General features: G+C 37.3%; 1 pseudogene; it reads left to right on the forward strand.

The window, feature by feature from the left end:
- Window positions 1–12,919, forward strand: part of LOC115873191 — a 124,208-nt pseudogene that overhangs the window by 106,819 nt on the left and 4,470 nt on the right.

The raw sequence follows: 12,919 nt of genomic DNA on the forward strand, positions 1-12,919 counted from the left end.
TGGTGACTAAAGGGTGTTTTTTCATGTCCTCTATGCTCTAACTACGAAAATATTTGATTTACAAATAAGGAATCCTACTTCGCGGAATTTCATTCTAGGGTCTAGAACCGATTAACCGCGATAAACGAGGGTTCACTGTATTGTCACAAATGATTACATTAATATTAGTTCTCTTCATGGAAAATCCTTACATCCTAAATGCTTAACTGTTTTTATTCTGGATGCTCTGCTGAAACCTGTTTACTTCAGGTGACCCTTCAACCATTTCAAATACGAGTAACATGGCTTGCAACATCACAGCAACACGCAAGCAACTACAGTACAACAAAGACAGAACAAACTACTAAAAAAGAATAGGCTGTCCACTTCTGAGGAATTAATGACTGAAAACCTTATGGATATCATTGAAATATTGTCAGAGACTTAAATCTCATGAATAGAAGCAGAACATTGCCAGAGATAGTGCCAGAAGATAAGCCCCTCAGGTAGGAGGGTATTCATAACAAGACTGAGGAAGAGCTGCCTACTCAAAGTAGAGTCCATGATGTCATACATGGAGCAAAGCCTTCAGGATCTTCTTTTGCTGGTGGCAAAAGAAGACTTTGATGACATCAAAGAGCATGTGTTAGGCCAGGCTGACTAGAGAAACAAATCCAGTGACACTCACATACGTGTAAGAAAGAGATTTAAATCAAGAAGCAATTAAATATGAAAAAAAGCATCCCAGCCCAGTCCAACTCAAGCTTATAAGCTGATATTAGTTCCCAAGTCCCTTTTCAGACTCATGTAGTATGTTAGACAGGGTTCTCTAGAGAAACAAGATCAGGATACTTATGATTTTATATATATTTATATAGATAGATATATACAACATAAGAAATAAACAGCTAATTATTCCAATTATTCCAAAATATCCACAAATGGCTCAGTGCAACTCACTTCGGTGAGACAGCTAATACACTGGTAGTCCTTCAAGTCACGAGGGCCGCCAGGCGCAAGTCAAGGAAGCAGACAGCTGAGTCCTCTGTAGAGCAATTCAGGCAATCCCGCCACAGGCAGCAAACAGCAAGGCAGGTCACCAACAGTCAGCCACATGACAGGGTCCAATAGTCCCCAGCTCAAGTGATGTTTACTCCAGTAGTGTGGCAAAGCAGGTCTTGAAGGAACCTCAAACTATAGCGACACAGTTCATGAGTTGGGTGTCCCACAGGAAGTGTAGTTGGCAAGTTGAGGCAGAGAACCCTCTAAGGTAGCCACACACTGGTCTGATCATAAAAGAGCAAGAGACAAGAAAGGCGAGGCTCATTTAGCCATTTATCTCTCTGCCCTTCAATTAAACTGTCCTTCAATTAATCCCACATGTGTTCATTGGCCAGTTTGGCACAATAAAACTATCTATCACAGATAGCCACATGCAATGATGCAGAATACAGAAAGATCATAGGACAGTGGATGCAGAGCTATTGAGTCCAAGTCCATCACAGGGCACTAGCAGCTCTCAGGGTCAATGACAGAATGCTGGGAGGCAAGAAGACAAAGAGGCAGAGAGAAGCAGGTTCCCAAGGTCCACCCCTACACTTTCATACATCTTTAAGTTGACATAAAATCATCTCACTACTACAGGGCATAACTCAGAATAAAAAGGAACACTTGCAAACATCAAGTAATAATCTGAACTTAGAATGTACAATATGTAATTCTAGGAAAATTAGAAGCTGCCAAAGTGAATTTGAATGTATAAAGATTGATATTTTAGGCACCAGTGAGCTGAAATTGGCTGGTACTGGCCATTGTGAATCAGAAAATCATATGGTTTCTTATGCCTGGAATGACAGATTCAAGAGGAACAGGGTTTCACTCATTAACACAAAGGACATTTAAAGATCTATTTTGAAGGACAATGCTGTCTGTGAAGAACAGCATTGCATACCAGGAAATCCAATCAACACAACAATTATTCAATTTTATGCACTGTGGTGTTTAGGGATTATATCAACTAGACACTCCTGGCTAGGGCTGGAGTCAAACCTGTCAATCAAGTCTCAGCCTGATGACACCTCCTTGATGTCATAAGCCTTTTGCATAAGAGGGAGAGACCAAGGAGAATCTAGTTCTCTTTGGCCCTTCAACTTTTGCCAGAGCTGGGTCTTGCATCTGGTTCCTTGATCTCCTGCTGCATTGTTTGCTACTTCAGGAGCCTTCAGCAATGGTGGATTTATTTGGCTAAATTTGAATCTGCATCTTCCAGCCTGTGTCCCCTACTATCACTGCCTCAGCATCTTATTCCTTGATCTCCTGTTGCTTCCTCAGCTTCCATGTGTCAGGAGAAGCCTGATATGAACTGAACTAAACTCAACCATCTCTGCAACTGTGTAAGCCGTGTCTTAATATCAATATCTTTCTATATACAACAAATACAAGTCACTTGTTTCGTTTCTCTTGAGAACTCAATCTAACATATGCATGAACCACAAAGCTAATAATGAAGAAATGGAAGAATTCTACCAACATTGTCAGTCTGAAATTGATCAAACATTCAGTCAAGATGCATTGATAATTAATAGTGAATTTAATACAAAAGTTGTAAACAAAGAGGAAGGAACAGTAGTTGGAATATATGTCCTTAGGGACAGAAATGATAGAATTTTGCAAGACCAACAAATTCTTCATAGCAAATACCTTTTCTCATTAACAAAAACATATACTATACAGATGGACTTCTCCAGATGTAATATACAGAAATCAAATTGACTGTATATGTGGGAAGAGACAATGGAAAAGCTCAGTATCAGCAGTTAAAATGAGGCTAGAAACTGTGAAACAGAACATCAATTGGTCATATATAAGTTCAAATTTAAGCTGAAGAAAATTAAAAGATATGAGAGCCAAAATATAACCCTAAGTATATCTATGTTAATCAGGGTAGATTAGAGAAACAAATGGATAGATATTCATATGTGTATAGGAAAGAGCTTTATATACAAGAACAGTTGAATATTGAGAAAACGCCCCAGCCCAGTTCAGATCCAGTCCCTAAATCTGATATTAGCCCATCTGTCTGATACCAATCTTTAAAGTCCTCTTCAGACTCACAAAACACAAGCAATGACACCAAATGCAGGAAGATAACAGACCAGCGGGTGCAAAGTCTTGTGGATCCAGTGGCAGGAGAAGCATCCCAGCGCTGGCAGAGGTCTCCATGTGGCTCCTCCAGTTCCTAGGGCACGGGGTCTATCAGCGTGGTGTCATGTGTCTTGTCAGTAGAGCGTTTCTCAGGGAGTCAGCAGAGAGAATGCATGTCTTCTGCCTCCAAGAAGGAAATGCAGGAGTGCCCAGAATCCTCAGACAAAGCCATGCCCACAAAGAGGCCTCATTGGCTATATCCCAATTGACAGGCTAGACTCTACCCCTACACTCCCAATCCGCAAATTGATGCCAGATTATGTAACTACCAAAATATCCCACCCGAATTTCAATAATAACTCAAGAATAGATTGGACATACTGAACATTAATGATAGGAGACCTAAAGAACTGTGGGATGACATCAAGAACATCATTCATGAAGAAAGCAAAATGTCATTAAAAAGACAGGAAATAATTAAAATGATTAAAGTAGATGTCAGAAGAGACTCTGAAACTTGCTCTTAATTGTAGAATAGCTATTTTAATTGTAGACTAGCTAAGAAACATGGAAAAAATGAAGTAAAAGAGCTGAACAGAAATTTTCAAAGGGAAGTTCACGAAGACAAAGTGTATTATGAGGGAGTAACTGCCCCCATGCCCCAAAAATGGGAATAAAGCTTTGCTGGCTGGAGCTTTCAAAGTATGGATTTTCCTCACTAGGGGAGCATCAAGCAACTCACTCTGACTTAGTGCACCCAGTGGCGCCACCTGAGAAGGTCCTCTCTGGTCACCGTGAATTTTTTCATAAAAGCAGTTTCACTTGAACCTTGTTATTTGTGATGATTGATTTAAGAGAATGGTGTGCAGCTGTAAAATTTTGTTTCCTGCTCGAGGAAGATGCCACAGAAACGGTTGTGATGTTGAACACAGCTTATAAGGATAGCACCATGGGCAAAACATTAAGTGTACAGTGGTTTTCTCATTTCAAAAAAGCAAAATGTCAATTGATGACAAACCTTGTTCTGGACATCCGTCAACTTCCCAAATGGACAAAAATGTTAACTCATAGTGCATTTGGATTTCGTTCCACCAGGTCAGACTTTTAATCAAGTTTTCTATTTAGAGGTTCTGAAAAGCTTGCCTAACAATGTACTACAAAAGAGGCCTGAGTTGTGGCACATGGATGATTTTGCCACCATGACAATGCACCTATGCACGAAGCCATTTTGGTGCACCAGCTTTTGGCAAAAACAGGATGCCTCTCTTGCCCCAAGCACCTTATTCCCTGATTTCACTGTGAGACTTCTTTTTATTTCTCGAATGAAGATGGACGTGAAAGGACAGTGATTTGACTACTATAGAAGCTGTGAAGAAAAGAATGAGGGAGATGCTGTCAGCCATTCAAATAGATGAGTTCGCAAAATGTTTCCAAGAATGGAATCACAGATTTGACAAATGTATTAAGTGTAATGGAGAGTACGTTGAAGGCGATAAGGTTATTTTGTAAAATAAATAGATAAATACATAGCTTTGAAAAACAAAATTGTTTGTTTTGTATTTTTGCATACCCCTTCATATTATAATGACATGTGCAAAGACTTAGAGTTAGAAACAAAAAATGAAGAACATGTTCAGCATATCTTAAACTGAGGCTTGAAGGTAATCAAGTGGCCATCAAGCTCAGAAGCAACAAAGCCCACATGGAAGAAGCACACCAGCCTATGCAATCAGGAGGTGTCGAAGGGATCAGGTATAAGGCATCATCAGAACAAAAAAATCTTACCATAGTGAATGATGGGGGGAGTGCTGAGTGGAGACCCAAAGCCCATTAGTAGGCCACTGGAGATCCCCTTGCATAGGGGTCTCGGGGAGGAGATGAGCCAGTCAGGGTGCGATGTAACAATGATGAAAAATACAACTTTCCTCTAGTTCCTAAATGTTTCCTCCCTGCTCCCACTACCATGACTTGAATTCGACATTGCAAGTCTGGCTAGACCAGAGGATGTACACTGGTACAGATAGGAACTGAAAATACAGGGAATCCAGGGCAGATGAGCTCTAAAGGACCAGTGGTGTGAGTGGCAAAACAGGGAGGGTAGAGGGAGAGTGGGTAGGAAAGAGGGAACTGATTACAAGGAACTATATGTGACCTCCTCCCTGGGGGACGGGCAACAGAAAAGTGGGTGAAGGGAGACGTCGGACAGGGCAAGATATGACAAAATAACAATTTACAAACTATCAAGGGCTCATGAGGGAGGGGGGAACAGGGAGGGAGGGGGAAAATGAGGACCTAATGCCGGGGGTTTAAGTGGAGAGGAAATGTTTTGAGAATGATGAGGGCAATGAATGTACAAATGCGCTTTACACAATTGATGTGTATATGGATTGTGATAAGAGTTGTATTAGTCCCTAATAAAATGATTTAAAAAAAACCTGAAAGAATGCAAACAAATTTCAAGTCTAAAGTTCCAATATGGAAAGATTCTATGGGCAAAATATTGAATGATGCAGGAAACATCAAAAGAAGATTGAAAGAATACATACTTACTGTACCAAAGAGAACTAGTCGATTTTCAACCATTTCAAGAAGTAACATATGAGCAAGGAACAAATGGCACTGAAGGAAGAAGTTCAAGCTGCACTGAAAGCATTAACCAAAAAGAAGATTCCAGGAATTGATGGGGTACTAATTGAAAGGTTTCAAGAAGCTGATGAAGCCCTAGAATCACTTACTCATCTGTACTAGGTAATTTGGGAAACTGCTACTTAGTCAACAGACTGAAAGAGATTCATATTTGTACCCACTGCAAAGACTATTCAAGACAATTATCTATGGTGAAGAAAGTCTCTATAGTGACGAACTCCAGAAGTTCTTCCATTTCTCTTCCCTAGCTAAAGAATACAAACTTATTCCTTTCAATTTTATATCTAGTCTGTATCTAACTCACTACTCAACACAGAAACCACACAAAATAAATTGTATCGTGCTCCACAAGGTAAATGACAGACACACCCCAAGACTTGCAGATTCTTTCTTTACTTATTCTTTTTATTTTATAAAAAGTTCAACATTTCTACTCTAATAATAGCTGCCATTTACTGAATGCCTATTTTATTACTTTCTCAAATGCTTATATAACAATCTAACAAATTAGATAGTATCTTCATTTTATCAATGAGTAATCTGACCTTGCAATCAGAGATATTTATTCAAACACTCAAGATCAAATGAAATCAGCTCTTGAACCAAATCTTTCTGATGTATATTCTTATACTCTTTTAATGCTTATCTTCTTTGGCAGTCCAATTTATCTATTTCTTAATCTGTAGATCCTATATAATGCTGTTAAATATGTCATTGTAAAGCTTTCTTCACATTTAAAAACTACTACAACAACTAAAAAAGATTAGAAGTATGTAAGTCAGTGAGTTTATGTTAATACTGGTGAAATAATTGAGTAAACATAAAAATAATGGTACAACTTGAAGAATGTAACCATTTTCACTGAATTGTAGATGTAGAAATTGTTGAGTTAGTGTATACATTAGTGTATATTTTCACCAAAAAAAAATAGTTTTAATAAGCTTCCTTTAGCTAAAATAAATTCTAAAGGTTTAAATCACTATCCCCAAACATGTAAAATGTGGTCATAATGTTTTCATTCACAAGTGCTCCTCCCCAATAAAATGTATACAGGCTTAACTTCATTTTATTGCCTATAACACAAGGTAAACACACTTGATTTATTCTATTTTATGTATTAATAGATCATAGTAATAATAAAATATAGTCATCCCTTCTAACCCAAACATTTTTTTGAGTCCATCTTTGGGAATGTCAAATAAATATGATCTTTTTCAAGAAATATATTCTCATATGGCAGCGGTTCTCAACCTGTGGGTCATGACCCCTTTGGGGGTCGAACAACCCTTTCACAGGGGTTGCTCGATTCATAACAATAGCAAAATTACAGTTATGAAGTATCAACAAAAATAATTTTATGGTTGGGGGGTCACCACAACATGAGGAACTGTATTAAAGGGTCGCGGCTTTAGGAAAGTTGAAAACCACTGTTCTATGGACATCATTGATTGGTTGTTCTTGTTGCTAGGTTCTGTTCAGTCAATTCCAACTCATAACCATCCTATGTAAAACAGAATGGACCATTGCTCATCCCTGCATTATCCTCATAATCATTACTAGGTTTGAGTTTTGCAGCCAGTGTGTCAATTCATCTCATTAAGGGTTTTCCGCTTGTTCACTGACCTTCTACTCTAAAAAGCATGCTGTTCTTCTCCAGTTATTGGTTCCTCCTGACGACAACATAGTATGTGAGACAAAATCTTGCCATCCTCACTTCTTAAAAGCATTCCGACTATATTTCTTCCAAAGTTGATTTAATTGTTCTTCTGACAAATGAACTTAATGCATTGAACACCTATACTTTTATGATTTTTGTGTACATTTACATCATCCTCATCTCATCCTCTGAATGTAATTCCCTCTATCCTCCTTGGATATGCGGTGGTAACCTTGTGCCAGAGTTATGTAACAGTTGGCGACAAGATGAAAGATATTGGTACTATCAGGCTATGTCAAAGCAATTCAACAAATAGGCTAAACCTTAAGCATTTTATATTGCATTCCCAGCAGTGTAACACTTACATAATAATTTTAACACTTTGGTTAGAATCTATCTTACATCCCACTTAATATGCTATGCTACAGGACTTCCAAATCAAGATTACTATCTAGATACAAATGCAACAAAATACCTCTACAACATATACAGAACAGCTCAACACAGAAGGGAAACCATGTACCTGGAATTTTAGAGGAGAAAATTAATAGTTGAGCAAATTTATTTAGCAAACCAAAAATACTGCACATTCTATGGGTTGAGGGAACTGGCAGAAATGGAGGTGGAATGGGTGGGTCCATCAATCTAGGAGGAAGGTGGAGTTGGGGATAAACCATCCCTGTTTCCCCAAGGTTCTTGAGTACTCAAAGGAAGTATAGGGTCACATTCTAAAAAGTAGACTAGGACTAAAGAGTCTGTGGGGGGCATTGTCCTTTCTAATTTTTTTTCAACCTTTATTCCTCACTGAATCCATAGGGCTGACAACTTGTGTGGTATCAACAGGGGGAAAAGTCATTTTTCTCTTTCCTAAATCAGTGGGTCTTGGGAAAAGGACACAAGTTCCAAACACCTCTCAGCCTCTGCAACTAAAGGAAGAGTGCACCCACATAGCCCCCACTGTTCTCCAGGTATGAGGGAAGAGTCTGACCAAACAGCACCATTTTATTATTATTATTATTATTGTCCTTTTATTTTGTGGTTCTACTATTTATTTCTAACACCTTTGAAAAAATAACTTTTAAATTGTGAATTAGATAGGTGGTTGGCTTACATCTCCGAACATAAATTGTGTATTCAACCCTTTACAACACCTCTTCATGGAGTCAGCTATCTCCACATGACCCAGACACCCTCCCACTCCGAACAGTTACATCACAGTGTAATACAAACAGCAATATCTTCCCACACAACGAATTTAGAAAGAGAGGCACAAACAAGTGGCCAGTGCACAAGAGCCAAATAAATTTTCATAAGAAGAAAAGGCAGTAGAATAACCAGAAAAGTAATTTAGAAGAATGTTGTTCAGATATTTTCAATGGATAAAGAAAAAAATCCAGAAACCCTTAGGAAAAATAGAAAAACACTACAATAACAATGAACTAGAAATCGAGATGACTAATACTAAGATAATAACATTAGACAGCCCTTTAAAAGAGCAAAGCAATAGAGCTGAAACAATGGAAAGCCAAATCTGTGACCTTGAAGACAAATGTATTTATTCCACTCTATTAAGAGCAATCAACATGAGCAAAGTCCAGTGTACAAGAGCAGGAAAAAAAAAGCAAAAGAGTCCAAAGAAAGCCTACAAATTCTGTGGAACACTAATAAGAGTAACAAGTTATATTGCACTGGGATTCCAGGACAGGAAGAAATAAACTTCCCTAGTATCATAAAACAGTAGTAAACCAACTATCCAAGAAATGGAGAGATACCCAAACAGGATACATGCCCCCAATGAAAATCACCATGACATATCATAGTTAAACTTTCCAATATCTAGGACAAGGAAGGTATCCTTCCTGAGAGAAGGTGGGAAGGAAAAAAGAGTAATCTAAAAAGGATAACCAATAAGAATAAGCTCAAATTTTTTCATTGGAAATCTTGCAGACATGAAGGCAAAAGGCATATATAAAACACAGAAAGAAAAATGATTTTAAAACAACTAAAATTATCCTTCAACTATGAAGGATATATAAAAATACTTCCAGACAAAGAGAAATTGAAGATATGTGTAAAAACAAGATCATTTACCAAAAAAACAAAAAGATTAGAGATCCCTTTGGACAGAGAATCAACCACAGCAGACACAATCCAGAGATCAACATACAAAAATCACAAACCATAAATCAAGCCACTTAAAGCAGTATTTAAAATAAAGCAAATTGACAAGACAGAGAATAAATAGGAAGCCAGAGATATTCTGTAATGAAGTCAAATACAAGAAAAGATAGAAAAATATAAATGTATTTGAATGGAGAGCAAACTATCATAAATCTGAGGAGAAAATAATAATTCCAAGACAGCCCCAAACAAAACAGGAAACCTTTCTCAAAATAAGAAAACAAATTTTAATCTAGTGAAAGGTAAAATAATAGCAAAGGGGAAAAGGAAGGGAAAAAGTCACAAAGGTAAATCTGCACTGAAATTTAAGAACAAAGAAACTAATAATGTCTACCACCCCACCCCACCCCCCAAAACCCCACAGCCCAGAAAATTGATAGCAAAAACGCACTTACACATCTTAATAAAGATTACACCAAATGTAAATGGGTTAAATCCATCAATTAGGAGACAGAGAGTAGATGGGTTAGAAAATAGCACGGATAAAAATGCTTCTTACAAGAAACATACCTTCGAATAAAAGACAAATTAAAAAAATCAGAGGATGGGGGCAGTTATGGATCAAGTTAATGGAAATTTTAAAAGCGGAGTGGCAGTACTATTTTCTGGTAGACTTGAAGGCAAAATCCATCATGAGAGACAAAGAAAGGTGTTATATATTGATTAAAGGGACTGTAGAACAAGAAGACATAACCATTTTAAACATATGCACCTACGCTAATAAAACCATAGTCAATGAGAGAACAATAATAGTAGCAGGTTTCAATATACCACTCTCAAAGAAGGACAGCTCATTGGGAAAGAAACTTAGTAAAGATACAGAAGAATTAAATAACCAATTAACCAATTGGCCTAAATTTATGCAGGACATTCAACCCAACAACAATACAACATATATTCTTTCCAGTGTGCATGGAACATTCTCTAGAATAGACTTTAAGTTAGGACACAAATTCAATTAATGTGTAAAACATTAATAAATTTTAAAACATCAAGATGTTATTGTTGCTGTTATGTGCTGTTGAGTTGATAATGACTTCTAGCAGTCCTATGTCCAACAGAACAAAATACCGACCAGTTCTCTGCCATCCTCACAATTGTCCTTATGTTTGAGCCCATAGAGTCAGCCACTCTGTAAATCATCTTGTCAAAGGTCTCCTTCTCTTCTAGTGCTGCGCTACATTACCAAGCATGATGTCTTTTTCCAGGAACTTTCTCTCTTGACATGTCCAAAGTGCATGAGACAAAGTCATGCCTCTAAGGAGCATTTGGCTGTACTTCTTGCAAAACAGATTTGTTTATTCCTTTGGCAGTTCATGGTACTTTCATTATTCTTCAAATACTGAAAATATCATGGCTTGGGTGAGGCTCATCATAGTCCTTAAAATAGCCTCCTTGCTTTTCAACACTTTAAAGAGTTGCAGAACCAATGCAAAATATCATTTGATCTATTTAATGATGCTTGTATGAGCACTGATTGTGAATCCAAGTCAGACAAAATCCTTGACAACTTCAATCCTCTCTGTGTTTACCATGGTGCTACCTACTGGTCCAGGTGTGAGGATTTTGGATTTCTTTACATTGATTTTTAATCCATACTTAAAGCTGCAATCTTTAATTTCATCAGCAAATACTTCAAGTCATTCTGACTTTGAACAAGCAAAGTTGTATAGTCAGCAAATCACAGGTTGTTAATAAGCCTTTTTGATACCAAAGTCTTCTTCTTATAATCCAGATTCACTGATTATTTTCTCTGCATACAGATTGAGTAAGTATGGCGAGAGGGGATAACCCTGACGTACACCTTTCCAGATTTTAAACCATGCAGTATTCTCTCTCTCTCAAGATCATTTTATTCTCTTGTTCTCTTCACACAATTGACTCTTGATCTATGTCCAGATTCTCTCTGAGCACAATGCAGTGATCTGGATTTCCCATTCTTTTTAAGGCTATTCATAATTTATTATGTTTTACACAGTTGAATATCTTAGCATAGTTAAGGAAACAGAAGTAAACATCTTTCTGGTATTCTCTGTGTTCAGCCAAGATCCACCCGATATTATCAATGACATCTTCTTTTGAATCTGTCCTGAACCTCTGGCAGTTCCCTGTCAATGTACTTCTGCAACCATTATTGGATGAGCTTCAGCAAAATTTTACTTGCATGTGATATTAATGACGTTGTTTTATAATTTGAGCATTCTGGTAGGTTACCTTTCTTTGTAATGGATACAAATATGGATCTCTTCCAATTAGTGGGCCAAGTAGTTGTCTTCCAAATTTCCTGGCATTGATGAGTATGTGCTTCTAGTGCTTCATCAGCGTGGTGAAATATTTAAATTGATATTCATCAATTCCAGGAGCCTTGTTTATGGCTAAAGCTTTCAGTGCAATTTGAACTTTTTTCCTTCAGTACCATTGGTTCTTGCTCATATGCTACTTCTTGAAATTTTCGGTACAGTGACTTAATCATTTCTTCATGTACCTTAGCTTATCTATGATTAAAAGCAGGTTTCCAAGTCTCTTCTGACATCTACTTTGGTCTCTTTTTTTCCCCTGTCTTTTTAATCACCTTGTACTTTTTTAATGAATGATGTTCTTGATGTCATCCCACAGTTCTCCAGGTCTTCTGTCATTAATGTTCAATATGTCAAATCTATTCTTGAGATGTTATTGAAATTCAGTTGGGATGTACTGAAGATCTCTCTTGGACTTATTTTAATTTTCTTCAGGTTCAATCTGAACAGGTTGAAACAACTGGTGGCCTGTATTATAGTCAGCCCCTGAACTCATTAAAACTGTTCATAGTCTCTTCTCACAAATGTAGTTTGTTTTATTTCTGTATATTTCATTTGGAGAAGTCCATGTGTATAGTCACCTTTTGGTGTTGTTTTAAAAGGGTATTTTCTATGAAGAATTCATTGGTCTTACAAAATTCTATCATGCATTCTTTTTTTTGGTAATTGTTTGACTTATTTGATTTAATAGGAAGCTCATAGGGTGGTTACAGGTGTCTGCATCAAATTATTTTTCTTTTTTTTATGGTAGATTTGCCTTTTTATTTTTTATTTTTAATAATTTTATTAGGGGCTCATACAACTCTTATCACAATCAATACACGCATCAATTGTGTAAAGTACATTTGTACATCATTCTCAAAACATTTTCTCTCCACTTAAGCCCCTGGCATCAGCTCCTAATTTTTCCCCTCCCTCCCTGCTCTCCCCTCCCTCATGAGCCCTTGATAGTTTATAAATTGTTATTTTGTCATATCTTGCCCTGTCCAACGTCTCCCTTCACCCACCTTTCTGT

This window comes from Echinops telfairi, unplaced genomic scaffold (genome assembly GCF_000313985.2).
Source record: "Echinops telfairi isolate 266 unplaced genomic scaffold, ASM31398v2 ScPeMD7_7467;HRSCAF=8505_0, whole genome shotgun sequence".
Lineage (NCBI taxonomy): Eukaryota > Metazoa > Chordata > Mammalia > Afrosoricida > Tenrecidae > Echinops > Echinops telfairi.